We start from the raw sequence: 19472 nt of genomic DNA, 5'->3' as shown, positions 1-19472 counted from the left end.
CAGGATGATTTTAGTCCATAGATCGCACCCAACATTTCCAAGTAGTTTATGACATGTATCTGAAGCAATGATGCTTCTTGTGCATCCCATCTATATCCACAACTAGAGATGGGGTTAGTAACACGCCAACCATGAACACTGGCATCAGTTTGTAGCACCACTGAATGGTTGCTGACAATTATAGGGTTTGAACAATGCCCAATATTTCCCCTATCATTGTAATTCCGTGATTGCTTAGATTGGTAGCCTCATTGGTCTCTACACATGACCAGTATTGATTTTAAGTGCTTATACCTTTGTCCTTGTAATTATTGGTAATACAAAGGTCAAACAGTGTGGCTGGAAAGGCCACAGTATTGCCAATTACCCTTGCTACCAGTCGAATAAGTGGTTTACTGATGTCAATGAGGTTGTTGGACTCAGTTAAGTCTGTACCTTCCTTTGATAAGTTACCCACATGTATACTAAGTCAAAGGTGAACCTCAAGTAGTCCTTAGTGGTGGAAGGTGTTAGCTTAGAATTAATAACGTCTACAATCCTTCCGCATAGGCACCGTATAGTAAGCATCTTTTAATGGATGCAATCCATAAAATAGCCTATGGAATCAATTGTTTGGCAGTAACAAGGTTTCCAATTTTGAATGAATCTACTGCACAATGTATTCAGGTTTGTCAGAACTGAATGATTGGTAACCACATCTTTTTGTTTTTCGTAAAGATATTGACACAAATTCCAAAGAGTCGTGTTGGGATTTCCCCATGATTCCCTAGCATCTAGCCTCTCCAGTTCAGCATGCGCTTCCAGTTTTTCTTATCGTGAAGGCACGAACGCAATTTTTGTGCACAAATTCAATTGTATATCCCTGAACACTAGGTAGAAAATAAGTGTTAGTAGTCTTCCCGCCCGGCCGTGGTGTTGATCTGGCCGGCACGGGTGCCAAGTCTGGCACAGCTGATCCCACTCACGGTGATGCTGGTGCCTTCAGCTGCTGCTGGCTGCCCGCAACTCCGCGGTCCTCCCCAGCCAGCTTTAGACGCAGCCCTTGTGGACTCTATTTTTGTCCAGTTTCCCCCTGTAAAAACAGCGCGGGAAACAAAAAATGACCGCAGAGTAATTCACTTACCTGTCGGTCGCGGTTTCAAATTTACCGCTGCGGGGGAACGCTCCACCCTGCCTGTCGTTTCGCAATGCGTGAACCGATATGACACGCATGCGTCCTGGCGGTTTCTTCATGTAGTCACTCACGTGACTCTGAAGTAAAATGATTCCGATGAAGGATTTAAAAGTAACATTAGCAAATTTGCAGATGACAGAAAGCTGGGTGGCAGTGTGAACTGTGAAGAAGTTGCTATGAGGATGCAGGGTGACTTGGACAGGTTGGGTGAGTGGGCAGTTGCATGGCAGATGCAGTACAATGTGGATAAATGTGAGATAATCCACTTTGGTGGCAAGAACAGGAAGGCAAATCATTATCGAAATTGTGTCAGATTAGGAAAAGGGGAAGTGCAATGAGACCTGGGTGTCCTTGGACATCAGTCACTGAGAGTAAGCATGCAGGTACAGCAGGCAATGAAGAATGTGAATGGCATGTTGACCTTAATAACAAGAGGATTTGAGTATAGGAGCAAAGAAGTCCTTCTGCACTTGTACAGGGCATGGTGAGACCACACCTAAAGTACTGTGTACAGTTTTGGTCTCCTAATTTACGGAAGGACATTCTTGCTATTGAGGGAGTACAACGTATGCTCACGAGGTTAATTCCCAGAGTGGTGGGACTGTCATATGATGAAAGAATGGAACAACTGGGCTTGTATTCACTGGAATTTAGAAGGATGAGAGGATATCTTATAGAAAAATATAAAATGATTTGTTTGTGCATGTCGGGTTGATTGCATTAGTCGAAACAGGGTGGACCACGTGAAGGTTGCAACCTCAACAGCTGAGTTTTGTTGAATAGCTTGGGCTAATAGCTGCCACACCAAACGAGTTGACTGTGATTAACTCTGCAATGCGGGTATCACAGGGACAATTAAGTCAAGCCTTTCGCAGCGGTTTCCTGTCCTCTCTCATATCGTCCCTTCCAGCATACGCAGAATGGAGAGGATGTTGAAAGATTAGTGCACTATCGAGGATAACGCTGACCCTCCCCTCCATGCTGACGAACAATCTGCCCAACATGCGCTTGAAGTTGACCTCCATCAAAAGCAATGGCTAACCCTAAACGGAATCCGCACCCTACATGCATCAACAGCCCATCACCCAATTGTTAAGGGATTGGACATGCTGGATGCAGGAAACATATTCACAATGTTTGGAGAGTCCAGAAAAAGGGGCCACAGATTAAGAATAAGGGGAAGGCCATTTAGAACTGTTTTTGTGCTGGAGAACTCTATGACCATTTGATTGTTTCAGCTTTAACAATGGATAAAACAATTACAAGCCCCAGAAAAGAGAAGAAAACCTCTTCCCAAGAGAAAACTTTAGTAATGTATTGTATCTATAATTGCTTGCTATTCCTATCAGTCTGAAGCAGAGTTCTGATCCAAAACATCATCTGTCCATTCCTTCCACAGATGCTGCCTGACCCATTGAGTTCCTCGAGCACTTTGGGTTTTGCTCAAGATTCCAACATCTGCAGTTGCTTGTGGCTCCCTTCGAACAATCTCTAGTTTGTTATCCCACTGTGCAATCACCTTCCTTCTTCCCTTTGTTGCCATTTTTTACCTCAAACACCAGTTCCAGTGGCAGGTCCTTTCCTGTGATTTCCAGTTGATTGTGTTCACCTGACATAGCAACCTGGATGAACAGAGTTATTATTTTTCAGATAGGTAAATGAATTATACCCTGAATGTCTTTTTATACTTCCATGGCATTTGATTCTGTTGCCCTGCCCACCTGAGGGACTTTCATTAGCTTTTCCTGGTCATCCTGGTTTTCATCATAGATTGATTGAAAGTTACAATATGGAAGCAAGTCCTTTGGCTAATGAAGGTTACACAAAAGCTGGAGAAACTCAGCGGGTGCAGCAGCATCTATGGAGCGAAGGAAATAGGCAACGTTTCGGGCCGAAACCCTTCTTCAGACTGATCGGGGGCGGGGGTGGGTGGGGACAAGAAAGGGAAAAGGAGGAGTAGCCAGAAGGCTGGGGATGGGAGGAGACAGCAGGGGGGCTGAGGAAGGGGAGGAGACAGCAAGGACTAACAAAATTGGGAGAATTCGATGTTCATGCCCCCGGGGTGCAGACTCCCCAAACGGAATATGAGGTGCTGTTCCTCCAATTTCCGGTGCTGCTCGCTGTGGCCATGGAGGAGACCCAGGACAGAGAGGTCGGAGGCGGAGTGGGAGGGGGAGTTGAAGTGCTGAGCCACCGGGAGGTCAGCTTCGTTATTGCGGACCGAGCGGAGGTGTTCGGCGAAACGATCGCCCAACCTCCGCTTGGTCTCACCGATATAGATCTGCTGACATCTAGAGCAGCGGACGCAATAGATGAGGTTGGAAGAGATGCAGGTAAACCTCTGTCGCACCTGGAACGATTGCTTGGGTCCTTGAACGGAGTCGAGGGGGGAGGTAAAAGGACAAGTGTTGCATCTCTTGCGGTTGCAAGGGAAAGTGCCCGGGGAGGGGGTGGACCGAGAGGGAAGGGAAGAATTGACAAGGGAGTTATGGAGGGAGCGGTACCTTTGGCTAATGAAGTCTACACTGACCATTGATCGCCCATTCACACCAGTTCTATATTATCCCACTTTCGCATCCACTCTCTGCACATAAGGGACATTTTACAGAGGCCAATTTACCTCCAATCCACACACATAGAAACATAGAATCATAGAATATAGGTGCAGGAGTAGGCCATTCGGCCCTTCGAGCCTGCACCACCATTCAATAAGATCATGGCTGATCATCCAATTCAGTATCCTATCCCTGCCTTCTCTCCATACCCCCTGATCCCTTTAGCCACAAGGGCCACATCTATCTCCCTCTTAAATATAGCCAATGAACTGGCCTCAACTACCTTCTGTGGCAGAGAATTCCACAGATTCACCAATCTCTGTGTAAAAAATGATTTTCTCACCTCGTTCTTAAAAGACTTCCCTCTTATCCTTAAACTGTGACCCCTAGTTCTGGACTTCCCCAACATTGGGAATAAGTTTCCTGCATCTAGCCTGTCCAACCCCTTAAGAATGTTTTAAGTTTCTATAAGATCCCCCCTCAATCTTCCAAATTCTAGCGTGTACAAGCCGAGTCTATCCAGTCTTTCTTCATATGAAAGTCCTGACATTCCAGAAATCAGTCTGGTGAACCTTCTCTGTACTCCCTCTAGGGCAAGAATGTCTTTCCTCAGATTAGGAGACCAAAACTGTAAGCAATACTCCAGGTGTGGTCTCACCAAGATACAAGATACAAGATACAAGATACATTTAATTGTCATTTGGACCCCTTGAGGTCCAAACGAAATGCCGTTTCTGCAGCCATACATTACAAACAAATAGACCCAAGACACAACAACACAACATAATTTACATAAACATCCATCACATCATTGTGATGGAAGGCCAAAAACACTTATCTCTCCACTGCACTCTCCCCCCCCCACGATGTCAGAGTCAAAGTCAAAGCCCCCGGCTGGCGATGGCAATTGTCCCGTGGCCATTAAAGCCACGCCGGGTGATGCGAGGTCGCACACCGGGTCTTGGTGTTAGAGCCCCCGGCGTGCGCTCGCAGAGTCCCGCGGCCATTCCAAGCCTCGCGGGGCGGTGATGTCAGGCCCCGCTCCAGGAGCTCTTCAACCCCGCAACTCGGGCAGGGGAAGTCGCCGTTGCGAGAGCCCTGAAAAGCGGTCTCCCTCCAGGGATCCGCGGGCTCCCGGTGCTACCGTCCACAGACCTGCCGTTGGAGCCTCCGACTCTTCGGTAGCAGCAGCAGCAGCAGTGGCAGCAGCAGCAGCGCTCCTCCACCGCTCCACCCGCTCCGGACTCGGCCAGCCCCGTGAAGGCGACGGTGAGTCGTAGCACCAGAGTCCCCGGCTTCTTCCTGTTGGAGGCCGCTCCTCGTTGCGGCCCCAACGACAACGGAAACCCGACGAAAAAGGTCGGGTCTCCAGTGCAGGGAGAGATTTAAAAAGTTTCCCCCCCCCTCCAACCCCCCCCCCACACACACACCCCAATAAAAAATAACAAAAACTACATTAAAACACAGACACAAATAATAAACCGCGGACAGACTGCAGAGGCCGCTGCTGACGAGAGTCGCGCCGCCCACCGAATCGCGCCGCCCACCAAGACCCTGTACAACTGCAGTAGAACATCCCTACTCTTATACTCAAATCCTTTTGCTATGAATGCTAACATACCATTTGCTTTCTTTACTGCCTGCTGCACCTGCATGCCTACTTTCAATGACTGGTGTACCATGACACCCAGATCTCGTTGCATCTCCCCTTTTCCTAATCGGCCACCATTCAGATAATAGTCTACTTTCCTGTTTTTGTCACCAAAGTGGATAACCGCACATTTATCCACATTTTACTGCATCTGCCAAGCATTTGCCCATTCACTCAACCTATCCAAGACACCTTGCAGCCTCCTAGCATCCTCCTCACAGCTAACACTGCCCCCCAGCTTCGTGTCATCCATTTGGGAGATGGGTGGAAACAGAAGCACTCAGAAAGAACCCACGTGGTCACAGGGAGCATGTGCAAACGCCATGCTGACACAAACGGAGGTCAGGACACTGACACTGTGAGGCACCAGCTACGCCATTCCGCCACCCTATCATGTGTCCAACTTATAGGCAGCCAAGGAGTTGCCCGACCTGAGCTAAGTCTGAAGTGTCAATGCTTGCAAAGATTTGGTGGGTGCATCTCGCTACGAGTGCCATGGCCACATCTTTTCCCAGTAGTTGTTTTTTAGATTAGATTAGATTAGATTCAACTTTATTGCCATTGCGCAAATACGAGTACAGGTACAGCGAAATGCAGTTTAGCATCTAATCAGAGTGCAACGTAGTAAAATACTAGTTAAAACAATATGTACAATGTGGATATAATTGATCTAGTACAAAGGCAAATAAATATATACAGATAAAAGGGTATAAAAGAAAGCTAGCGTCGGGCCTGTGAGTTCAGCAGGGTAATGGTATTTTGGAAGATTCTGTTCCTCAGCCTGCTGGTGCGAGACCTGAGGCTCCTGTACCGCCTTCCTGATGGGAGGAGGGCAAATAGTCCATGGTTGGGGTGTGAGGGGTCCTTAATGATTTTCCCGGCCCGTCTCAGACACCATGTGTGGTGGAGGGCAGCTTTACAGGGAGCGGGGCACCGATGATGTGATGAGCGGTTTTCACCACCCGTTGCAGTGCCTTCCTGTCAGCTGTGGTGCAGCTGCTGTACCATACCGTGAAGCTGGTGGTCAGGATGCTTTCAATGGTACAGCGGTAGAAGTTGGACAGGGTCTGGGGGAACAGATGAACTTTCTTAGTTGTAAGTTAAGAAAGCTATTGTCAGTGCCATGCTGAGAAATGGATGTAGCATCTTCCTGAACATTACTGAACCCGTCCATGCCAATGTATTCTCAACTCAGGTTTAATAACAAATATTTAAAAAACAGGGAAATCAGTGGATGTGGCATCAGATATGTGTGGTTGAAATAACTTTGCAGCAAAGGATTTAAATTTGAAGTTGATAATTCACATTCTGGTTGTGGTCTCTCAACTAGCTATTCAATGCCCTACTGAAGGCATTGGTGGAATGTGTTTCCACCACATTTACATGGTACATTCAAGATCTTAAGAGATCCTAACTACTTGCTGCCAGAGATCCTTTCATCCCTCGTATATCTTTCATCAAAAAGTAAAATCTCTGACTATTGATTGTTTTACCCTCTATTAATAAGGAGCGCCCCTCTCTTTATTAGTCATTGTTGTACACCTCAGTCACATCTCCTCACCTTCTCTGTTTCAAGTCAATCAACATCTCTTTGTCCAATCTAATCCTACAACTAAGATTCCTCACCCAGAACAATTCTAATATATCATTTACAAGCCTCACTGTCTCCTTAACATCCAATCTACAGTGAAGTAAATTTGAGTTCTAAACTACTTGCTGCCAAAGAGATTTTCCTTTCACATCACACTCGCTTCTCTCATTGTAACACAAACATTGTTTTGTCCAGGTTTGACATAATCTACCATTATACGTATTTTAAGAGAATTAGATAAATTTCAGACAAAGCAACAACCAAAATAATATGGGTTGAATGAAGAGGGACTGGGAGAAGGTTCATGTTGACCAATTCTATTCGATCTTTATAAGACTAAAAAAAATTACTAATAAAGTATATGAGGAAATCCATCTTAGAGCAAATAAGTACCTGTTTTCCATGTACATTATTTTTCTGCTTAATGGAACAATGGGTTCTGATGCATCATGTTGGAAATGTTTTAGTCCTTGGCTTTGAGTCTTGCCATTTACCACTCTACAACTTCTGGTCAGTTTCTGGACTCTGGTTAAAGCTTTTTGATTTTGTTTTGGTCCCTGAGTCACAATGTTACACGATAGCACAGTTATGGAGCCGGTACAGCTGCTGCTGCCAACCTCTGGTGCTTTCTGTGTGGAGTTTGCACGTCCTATTGCCATGCAGGTTTTCTCCGGGTGCTCCAGTTTCCTCCCTTATCCCAAAGACATGCAGGTGGATAGTGTAATATGCAACTACAAAATTACTCCTAGCATGTAGGTGAGTGGTAGACTCCAGGCCGCTTTGAACAGTGTGAGGAAAATAAAATAGTATTAGCATAGGATGAGTATAAATGGATGGTCAATGGTCAACATGGACTCAGTAGATCATAGACCTTTCAGTCAGTCAGTATGAACTTGGTGGACCAAAGATCTGTTTCAGTTGGCCAGTGTGGACTTGAGAACTGACCAAGGGCCTGTCTCAGTTGGTCAGTGTGGACTTGATGGACCTAGGGCTCATTTCAGTGTTGAATGATTCAATAACTCTTTAACACTACCTGCTTTGATTGGGACCTTAAGCCAGCTGTAATCACTGTTTTGTGACTGTTTTTCACATCCTATACATAAATCTACTTAAGATATTGTTGCATATCATGATGACGAGTCAGTCTGGGTATCTGATGACTGCACTACAATTGACCATCCTATAATGAAGTGAATATACTGATGGTCATATTTCTGTGATGAGTATGAAAGCTTTGTCATTATGTTCAGAGTAACTCTACAAAGGCACTTTTGTGGTTTTGATCAGGAATGAAGATATGCTAATGAGACATGCTTACATGCTTATCTGTATAAAACTAACAAATCAATCCAGGCAAGGAGATTCAAGTTTTTTTTTTAAATACCATCGAAGAGATTTGTACACTGATCAACATTAAAACATATACAATTTAAAACTAAAGCACCATTCACAATGACCATTAAGTTATCACCTTCACTTGGATAGTTGATTCAAGTGAACAGGAATGTAACATAAACTGTTAAAAATAGGGGCAGGGACTATACTCAAATCTGGTCACTTAATCAGAGTTTCCATAGGGGAACAGTAAAGCCACCTCCCAGTGACCACCTCCACTCACGGAATAAGTATAGGAGACCAACCAGTTGAAAGGATATATATATAAGGTGCGATTTGAACACAAACTTAAAATCTTTACAGTGGTGTCACCAGTGAGGAACGCTCTCGAGAAAATGAAGCAAGTTCTTGTGATACTAACTTGTCTCGGTGTCCTCATCTGGCCAGTGTTTGGAGGTGAGTGAAACGTTTATCCCAATTAAGCTGTTTTACAAGCTATTAAGAAGGGAAGATAACTTTTTTTTTCGCCTTCCATCACCGTGAGGAATGTAACGAGTTGCTGTGGTGGATGTTTATGTTAAAATGTATTTTTTTTTTTTTTTTTTTTTTTTTTTTATTTATATTTTTATTATTATTGGAGATAAGTACATAGTCTATTACATCATTACTGTCTTACATTTTTAAAATGATAACATTGACAGTTATTATTACATTGTCTCCAATATTTTTTACATTTTTCTTCGTTTTTTTTTTATAACTAGATAGAACTAAAAGGATAGGTGAAATAGAGGGAAAGAAGAGGGAAAGAGAGGGGGAAAATAAAAAAAATAAAAAAATAAAATAAAAAAAAATAAAAAAAAAAAGAGAGAGGGGTGAAAAAGGTAATTAAGGAAGAATGGAAAAGTTTGTTTAAGTTTAAAGACATCATTCGAGATATGTTCGTATATTTCAAAGTGTAGTATTTCATCCAATCTTTAGTCCGGGTGCTAGTCAGGTTCCTGTGCTGAACTATTCTGACCCTTTAAGTACTCAATAAAAGGAGACCATGTTCCAACGAATAATTCCTGTTTGTCCAACAGGGCAAGTCTAATTCTTTCCACGTTTAAGGTCTCCGTCATTTCTATAATCCACATTCTGATTGTGGGGGCCGTAGGGCCTTTCCAAAATTTTAGGATTAATTTTTTTCCTGTTATTAAACTGTAATCGATAAAGTTTCTTTGTGTTATTCTAAGTGTTTGATTTTATTCTAATATTCCGAGTATTATTAATTTTGAGTTTGGTTCCAGTTGTGTTTTGGTTACTTTGGATATTATACTAAAAATATTTACCCAAAAATTTTTAATTTTTGTACAGCTTGTAAACATGTGCGATAACGTAGCTTCTGAATGTTGACATTTATCACATATAGGTGAGATATGTTGAAAAATTTTATGTAATTTTGTTTTGGCGTAATGTAACCTATGTATTACTTTAAATTGTATTAGAGAGTGTCTGGCGTTTAGTGAACACTGATGTATGTATTGTAAACTTTCTTCCCAAGTGTCTTTCGTTATTACCTGATTTAATTCTTTTTCCCATGCTTGTCTGTGTAAGTCCGTCATAGGGATGTCACTGTCTAATAAGATATTATATATAAAAGATATTAATTTTTCTGTATTAGGATGCTTATTCCAACATTCGTCAAGAATCTCTGGGTTTCTATTTCGAAAGTTTTTAGAATTTGATTTAACATAATTTCTAAGTTGAAGATATCTGAAATAATCATTCCCTCGAAGTCCATAAACCTGTTGCAACTCCTGAAATGTCAAAAAGGAGCCTTCCTTGTAAAGGTGTCCCATATTTTTAATTCCATTATTCTTCCATTGTGTAAAACCCCCGTCTAAACATGAAGGCTTAAACAATGAATTATTCACGATTGGAAGAGAAAGAGATAAGTTATCTAATTTTAATGAATTTTTTAATTGTTTCCAAATTTTTATAGCACTAAATATTATAGGGTTTTCCCTGTAAATTTTCTTGTTTAATTTGGACGTAAATGTTAAAATGTATTTTGTGTGTTTTTGTTGCTTTTTATTGGTGTGGCTGTATGGCAAATCAAATTCCTCATATGTTGCAAAACATACTTGGCTAATAAAGTATGATTATGATTATGAACATTTCCACTTAATTAAAATGTAAAGAGCAGCAGCTGAACGTACATTTTCAAAGCTGCTGCAAATGAAATATCATTGGTGGCAACAATGCTATCTTTTAATTTGTGCAGGAGATAAGCAAAAATAGCAATAATTATTATTGGCTGCAGGTGGTTAGATTGGTTAAAACACATCGTTATATGTTTCAATAGACTATTTTTTAATTAGCATAACCCACAATAACCACCTTGCCACCTTATCATAGAGTGATTATCTCCAACCTGGTTAGCACAGGACTATGAAGTTCCAGTGCATTTTGCACCCAGTGCTGGTGTCCATTGAAACCAGTCACAGTGAAGAGACAGGGAGGGAGGGAGGGAGGGAGGGGGGCGAGAGGGAGGGAGGGAGGAGGGGGGCGAGAGAGGAGGGGGGCGAGAGAGGGGGGAGGGGGGAGAGAGGAAGGGGGGGTGGGGAGAGGGAGGGGAGAGAGGGCAGGGGGGACCAAGGGGGGGGGGAGAGAGGGAGACAGAGAGGGGGGAGAAGTGGGGGGAAGGGAGAGGGGGAAGAGAGGGGGGGAGGTGGGGGGGAAAGGGAGAGGGTAGGAGGGGAGGGGGTCAGAGGGGATGAGAACTCTCTGTGGAATGAATCCATTAATGGAGCCACTCTGCTCCTGGATTCGAAGTTGTCACTGCCTTCCCTCTGGAATTCAGATTCAGATTCAGATTCAGATTCAATTTTAATTGTCATTGTCAGCGTACAGTACAGAGACAACTAAATGCATTTAGCATCTCCCTGGAAGAGCGACATAGCAAATGATTTGAATAAATAATAATAAGTGTCCGGGGGGGGGGGGGTGGTGATTGGCAATCACCGAGGTACGTTGTTTAGTAGAGTGACAGCCACCAGGAAGAAGCTGTTCCTCGACCTGCTGGTTCGGCAACGGAGAGACCTGTAGCGCCTCCCGGATGATAGGAGGGTAAACAGTCCATGGTTGGGGTGAGAGCAGTCCTTGGCGATGCCGAGCGCCCTCCGCAGACAACGCTTGCTTTGGACAGACTCAATGGAGGGGAGCGAGGAACCGGTGATGCGTTGGGCAATTTTCACCACCCTCTGCAATGCCTTCCGGTCGGAGACAGAGCAGTTGCCATACCATACTGTGATGCAGTTGGTAAGGATGCTCTCGATGGTGCAGCGGTAGAAGTTCACCAGGATCTGAGGAGACAGATGGACCTTCTTCAGTCTCCTCGAAGCCTCGTCCCCATCAGATGCCGAGTTCCCAGAGCCCTGGTTAAACGCGGGGGCCGCTCACGGTTAAGTTTGTGAAAGCGGCCCCATCAGACACGGTGAGGCCTCGCATCCTCGGCGTTTCAGACCCCGAGTATGGGGAGGGGGCGGGGCGGGTGTAGTGGGCGCGCGGACGAGATGCTGAGTGGGCCTGCCGGCCAGGCGTACGACGTCGAGACGCGAGACGCTGCGTACGCCCTCAATGCGCCCGCGGGCCGACAGGCCGCTGACGCGCCGGCTCTGTCACGCTCGCTCAAGCCAAAGATCAGCTGTGATTGAGAGTGGGGGGGAGTGAGAGAGAGAGGGGAGGAGAGAGGGGGGAGGGAGGAGGGGAGAAGGGGGAGGAGAGAGGGCAGAAAGGGGGGAATAATGGGGAGGGAGGGGGTAAGGGGAAGGGGGAGAGGGGGGTAGGTAGGGAGGGAGAGAGGGTTGCAGTGGGGGAATTGTGGGTGGAGAGAGAGAGGGGGAAGGGATGGGAGATGAGGGGGGTGAGGGGGAGAGGAAGGGTGGGAGGAGGGGGGGAGAGGAATGGGAGAGAGGGAGGGGAGGGGGAGGGGGGGGGAGGAGGGGAGAAGGGGGGGAGAGAGGGCAGAAAGGGGGGAAGAATGGGGAGGGAGGCAGAGAGAGAGAGAGACTGCTGGCGGGCGTGGGGCGCCTTCTTTATGGCCCCGGTCACGGCCCCATCCCAAACCCCAGGTTTGGCCCCCACTACAGCTGGTTAGAGAGTGTGAGGCTTCGCATCCTCGGCACTTTAAAGACGCCGGCTCTGTCGCGCTGGCTGTTCCCCTGCTGCTGGAAAATCAGCGGTTGAAGATGCGATGTTTGGCTTGAGGCGGCGTGACAGAGAAGGCCGAACCTGGCACACACACACACACACACACAGTTTTAATATATAATAGATAAATGTTCATTGAGAATTTTACTGTCCAACAAAAGTGTTTTGCATGCAATTTTTGGAGTCAGTGATCAGTTTGTTTTCTACAGATATATCTGTATCGTCACTTTTGTTTTCCAGCTCCTACTTCAATAAAAAAGACCTGTTGTACTAAATTCGGAAAGAGACTACCCCCTTTGAACCGGATCACGGAATATGTAATTCAGATAAAAGATGGACAATGCAAAATTGATGCTGTGTTGTGAGTATCCTGTCTCTCGCTGCCTCACAGCCTCTTTGCATATAAAACCTTGATTTGGTGATTTTTATCCTGATGTGGAATGTTTCTGCTATGGTATCATTCAGAATTGTGTGACTGTCATTTGAAATGCCTGCTATCAATGCAGCGTAGTCAAGGATAGACCACTGAGTGCAAACTTTGATTTTTTGGGGGATTTTTCTCTTCTTCTGAAGAATTGAATGTTATTGAAATCTAATTCCACAGGCACCGAAACCTTTCTTCAATCCAGGATGAAATTTGTCCAAAATGAATAGGAGTCAGAATTTATGGGATGGATATAGGATAAAGTTATACACTTGAGTGTATTTAGAGGATCAGTGTCAATGAGTATGGTCAGCATGGATTTCATAGACTAAAGGGTCTTGTTTCCATATTGCACGGCTCTATGTTTCTGTAGCTTATTAAGAGCTTTGACATATATAATTAACAATAAAAGTAAATCCAATCTCGTTCTTTTCAGATTTTTTGTCGAGGGCCAAGACAAACCCAGATGCGCAGATCTAGATAATTGGAAAGTGAAACAACTTATGGAAGAAGTCTCCCAAAGAACGCCGTGTGGCTGAACATGATATTAATTCCCTGTGATGGTCTACCGGCCAAAAAGAGTATTCAAAAATATCAACTTTCAATTTTAATATTCAACAATTTCACATTTTCTATGTTTCCAAGGAATTAGGAAATTCATACATCAAAGCAAGATTCAAATATTCAAACAACATTAGTCAAATTTGACCCACTCTGCAGTGCGGTGTTGTCCGTGTGTCTTATTGATTGACATATATGGTTTTATTATGATTGTAAATATGACTGGATCGCATGGTGCCTTGTCAATTTAGAGTCAGATATTGCTCCCTCGAATCTCTCTTTGTTCCCCTACAATATTCTATACTGGTTTCCCAGAGAAAATTATCTCTAGTTTCAGTAGTAGATCCTGGAGCGTCAAATGCAACAATGCTGCCTGTGGAGATCCCCACACTCAGTATTCTGAGGCTTCCCTCATGCTAAGTTTTGCAGAGAAATCATTACATGTTATTTTTGTCACAAATCAATTGCCTGCTTTCCAAGATAATGCAAATGTTTTTTGATAGCTCTTGCATTACTGATTAATGGAACCCCCCCCCCCCCCCTCCCCTTTCACCATGTTTTATAAATTCCTGTATTGATGAATGTATATAATTGTCACTTATTTTCATAAACCATACTAATGGTGTTCAATGCAAAGCACAGAATGATTGTTGCATTTTTTCTACATATAGAGGCAGGAGAAAGAAAGCATTCACGTTATGTTTTTATTTCAGAGACATGTTGAATAGACATTCTTGCATTAGATTGTATGGAGGGATCAAAACTGATATATTTTCAAGGCAGGATACGCAATAACCCCAGAATTTGCACTATAATTCCCAATGAACCGGATACTGATTTTTAAATTGTTATTCAATGCTGCACTTTTATGAATGCGTGTATGTTATCCTGCAAACCTGGTTCTCCTCATTAAAAAGATGACGCATTTTTATATATTATTTTGTTTGTAATTTCCCTGATCCTGTTTTCACGCTTCTAAGAAATAAATATTTATAATATTTTAAAATATATTGTCACTGCGATCTATTATAAGCTCAACACAAACTTGGAATTTACTTGCTCCTTAAATTTTCATGAATCCATTCTGCTGAAACAATAAAATTGATTATGCTGAAATAATAAAATTGAACAATTTGAAATCCTTATTACTGACTTGATTCGTAATAATTGTACCTTGCATTCCACCAATTTTTGAACTCAAGCTAGCATTGTGCCTGGATTCTATGTGATAATTAAACAATCCTGTTGAATGGGAATTTATATTAAATGTAATTTTGTGGAAGGCAATCTGTTTGCTTGCACACATCTTTAGTTTAACGTATTTTAGTTTATAGATACAGCGCAGAAACACGTCCTTCGGCCCACCGAGTCCACGCCGAACAGCAATCCCAGCGCAGTTAAACCCCTGTCTCATGGTGCGAGTCCACCCACGAGTGATCCAGAGTTAAAAACAAATCAAACTCGTGGTAATCACGTAGAATTAACGTAGCAGGAACGTCGGGGCTCGTGGACGTAACTTTGCGACTCGTAACGCTAACGGCAGGTACTGGGGAAACTTGTTAACTCGTGAACATTTTTCAACATGTTTACTCTTGAAGGAAAAATTTGAAACTTTTAAACTCGTTGTAATACCGTAGTAGCCCGTGAGTTTACCGTAGTAGCCCGTGAGTTTACTGTAGTAGCCCGTGAGTTTACCATATTAACCCGTGGCTACTATCTGTATGTTTATGTTGTTTTTTGCCTGTTTGAGCATGTTTTCGTTTCTTTTGGATACTCCCACATTTTCTAATGGTTATAGTGTTGAAAAGCTTTTTACAAATCCGTTTGATTCTCACTGTTTACTTCTGTGCACAATAAAAGAGAGTTCTTTGTTATCAAAATCAAATTGATGTCTGCAAGTCTTCAATTTAATATAATTCCAAAGTCTCATGACTTGAATGTAATATTCCTTTCATCATAAAACACAAAATAGAGGAAGTGATACAATCTATTCACATCTTGATTCTCACAATCATTTGTGAGAGTGGAGGACTCAGGTGCCTCATGTGCTGTGCTTTTTAAATGTAAAACAGTTTAACCTCTCAGTAGATCGGAAAATAAGACAATCAGCACAGTGAATGGGAAACAAAGTCTTTATTCATCTTGTTCAATAAATAAAGCACATTTTTGCACCATGGGAAAAGGAGCACCACAGCAAACAGCATAGTGGTTTGAAAAAGGGCTTCTCATACATGTCAATTAACAAATAAAACACAAAGAAGTATATCCAGTATTTCCTCTCATTCAGCTGTGAAATGTAGCACATGCCTAAATTCTGGCAATAAAACAGACAATGCAATGCACTCAATGGCTATGTTGTGAGATCTACCTACACTAATCAGACAAGCAGATGCATGATAATCACTGCTTCAAGAACAGACAGATGCTATGAAATTATTTACACTACAATGAAAATATAAATCCACACTTAAAGTTAAATCAAACAAAGTCAGCAGGATTTAAACTGAACATGACATTTACAGACAGTTTCAGTCTGAAGAAGGGTTTCGGCCCGAAACGTTGCCTATTTCCTTCGCTCCATAGATGCTGCTGCACCCGCTGAGTTTCTCCAGCATTTTTGTGTACCTATGACATTTACTGAATTTGTTTGCAAGTGGGCTCTTCTCATGCAGTGGTGTACCTGTTGGCGGCTGTCCCTCAAAGTAAGCTATCCAGCCACGGCACACTGCCCAATATTGAATCGTGGTATGAGCAGAGATGGTCTCTCTGCTCTTTTGCACTCTTAAGGTTGTTTGATCCATTGCAATTGTTCTCATCTCTGGTTTACGGAGAGTGCATTGAACCAGGTTAAAATGGATTATGACTTTGAGTGTGTTTTAGTCAGTTTTGTGTGGCAGCTGTCTGTTTTAATCAGCATTGTCTGCAGCCCATCGTTAAAATGCATCAGTCTTGGAGTCAATTCTCCTCAACTGCTTGGCGTTAATGGAGAGCTCCCAAAGCAGAAGGCGTCCCGATATAAATAATGACACGTTTCACTTAACTAAACACAAGACCGGACGGCAAACACACATCATAAGTTAAACTCTGTGCCCGGTTGGAGAGTGGGGATGGTGGAAGAGGAGACAGTTCACATACACCAGCGTCAAATACAGTCCCAAGAATTCATACAGCTACGCAGTAGGGGAAAAAAAGTGGACAAAAAATATATTCCGCTCCAGACATGAATGCCAAAAAATACTGATAAATAAATAAATGATTTTAAATATCCAGCTGATATTTACAGTGTGAAAGTTTTAACATATAGGTCAAATAAGAAAATGGTCCAAAGACGTGGGTAGGTTAATGGGCTTGGTGTAAATGTCAATGTGCACGGATCGCTGGTCGGTACGGATTCGTTGGGCCGAAGGGCCTGTTTCCGCGTTGTATCTGTAAAACTAAAAACTAAATAGGGAAGATGAAGGACAGTGGGGAAATAGGCCCAGAAATGTCAGTAGTGTGAAGAAGGGTCTGGACCCGAAACGTGGGGGACAATAAATAGGAAGAGCGGCGTGCTTTGTAACTTTGTCAGTTCCGTAGGTGACTGCTATTCGTATACATTGTGTATGCAAGCAAATAATTTCACCGTGCCTTGTCACATGTGACAATAAATTATTCCTATTCCTATTAATACTCCAGAGATGCTGCCTGAGTAAAATCCCTGTCTCACGGTGCGTATCCACCCACGAGTGATCCCAAGTTAAAAACAAATCAAACTTGTGGTAATCATGTAGAATTAACGTAGCGGGAACGTCGGAACTCGGGGGCGTAACTTAGCGACTCATAACGGTAATGGCAGGTACTCGGGAAACTTGTTAACTCGTGAACATTTTTCAACGTGTTGAAAGATTTCCACGAGTCAAATTTACTCCTGAAGAAAAAATGTGAAACGTTTAAACTCGTTGTAATACTGTAGTAGCCCGTGGGTTTACCGAAGTGAGTCGTGAGTAACTCGTGGGTTTGGCCTGAGTGCCGGAAGTGAAATGTTGAAGATTAGACATCTCCGGCGAACTTGGATAGGTGACGTTTCGGGTCGGGACCCTTCTTCAAACTTTAGACCCTTCTTTCACCTGAAACGTCACCTGTCCATGTTCTCCACAGATACTGCCTGACACGTTGAGTTACTCCAGCACTTTGTTATTTTTTTCGTAAACCAGCTTCTGTAGTTCCTTGTGTTCCAAAATGTAATGCTTTATAAATGTCCAGAGATGCTGCCTGTCCCACGGAGTTACTCCAGCACTTTGCGTCTGTCTGCCGGGAGACCTCGTTTGCAGCGCAATGTGACATCTACCGAGCATACATTGCCAACTGGTGTTTTGGCAGCAGCAACATAATCTCCCGGTTAGTACACTCAGTGTTGCTGAGGCCTAGTTTATGTAGAGACAGGAAACTGCAGATGCTGGAATCATGATCATAAAACACACACAAAGTGTTGGAGGAACTCACACAGCACTGGAGCAATTCAGCGGGACAGGCAGCATCAGCGGAGGGAATGGACAGACATTGATTCGACTCGAAAAGAAGGGACATGACCCGAAACATTGCCTATCCATTCCCTCTGGCTTACTTCGACACTTTGTGAGTTCATGTCATAGGAGCAGAATTAGGCCATTCGGCCCATCGAGTTGCTCCAACACTTTGTGTTTCGCTCAACATGCCAGCATCTGTGGTCCCCGGTGTCTCCATTTGCCAGCTGGAAGAACTCAGCGGATCATGGAGCTTGAAGACGGACCACCCTGACCCGAAACCTCGCCTGCCCATTTCCTTCCACCAATTTCATGTAGTCACTTTTCGATAAAACCCCACCGCCCCAGTTATTCCAAGTCCATTTAATTCCGCGTGTCTCCATTTCATTCATTAAGTCGCCGGTACTGTTACATTGTTCGTTTTCGGTCAATACAACAGAACAGTCTGAAGAAGGGCAATGATAGACGCAAAAAGCTGGAGTAACTCAGCGGCACAGGCAGCATCTCTGGAGAGAAGGAATGGGTGACGTTTCGGGTCAAGACTCTTCGACAGACTGGTAAGGGAAGCGAGAGATGTAGATGATGATGTATTGTAAAGAACAATGAAGGCAAAAAAGTAACGATTATAAAGGAAACAGATCATTGTTCGCTGTTCGTTGGGTGAAAACGAGAAGCTGGTGCGACTTGGGTGGAGGAGGGATAGACAGAGAGGGAATGCCAGGGTTACTTGAAGTGAGAGAAATCAATATTCATACCACTGGGCTGTAAGCTGCCCAAGCGAAATATGAGATGCTGTTCTCCAATTTGTATTTATCCTCACTCTGACTGGAGTGGACCTCGGACAGAAAAGTCAGTGTGGGAATGGGAAGTGTTTGGCAACCGGGAGATCAGGTAGGTCCGGGTAGCAACCAGGAGATTCGCGATCTGAAAAGTAACCCATTCCTTCTCTCCAGAGATGCTGTCTGACCCTCTGAGTTCCTCCAGCTTTTGGTGTCTATCGTCAGGGTAAACCAGCATCTGCAGTTCCTTCCTACACAACAGAACAGTACGAGGAGCGGTTAATGTTAGAGGCTGCTCACTAACCTCACTATGTATACATTGTCCTCTCTAGCAATGAATAAATATCATTCGGTTACCGTATTATTGACTACAACCGGCCGTTTAATAACACTGATGACTGCTCTTTAATTCTCAACCACTGGATATTTGCCTGGAAACAAATTGCATGTTTTCATTCAGTGAGATCATTCAATTTTAATAGACTGAGGAGTTAAATCCGGCGCCACTTCACAACAAACTAAATGACCTATAATTTAAAATATAATAAAATTCCCAAGACTATTTCACATATATAATTCCAGCACCACTTCACACTGAGCTGTCCGTGATGTTTAAAGGGGCTGGCATCTGCCCTGATCCATTAGCCCTGTGCTCAACCCCCAATCTGGAGGACCAGTGGATCGCTCTTCGTCTCGCCTCTACCCTTCG

The 19472-nt window shown here is 43.6% G+C and overlaps 1 long non-coding RNA gene across 1 annotated transcript; it reads left to right on the top strand.

Moving 5' to 3' along the window:
- Window positions 1–7575: 7575 nt before the first annotated feature.
- On the top strand, window positions 7576–18572 carry LOC129703575 (uncharacterized). Its single transcript, XR_008724586.1, has 3 exons — window positions 7576–8762; window positions 12738–12858; window positions 13358–18572. It is a non-coding gene; the product is annotated as an uncharacterized LOC129703575 (long non-coding RNA).
- The last annotated feature ends 900 nt before the right edge of the window (window positions 18573–19472 follow it).

The sequence above is a fragment of the Leucoraja erinacea genome, chromosome 14, assembly GCF_028641065.1.
Source record: "Leucoraja erinacea ecotype New England chromosome 14, Leri_hhj_1, whole genome shotgun sequence".
Classification (NCBI taxonomy): domain Eukaryota; kingdom Metazoa; phylum Chordata; class Chondrichthyes; order Rajiformes; family Rajidae; genus Leucoraja; species Leucoraja erinaceus.
Note: the sequence above shows the minus strand (reverse complement) of the source record. Positions and strands in the feature narration are given on the sequence as shown.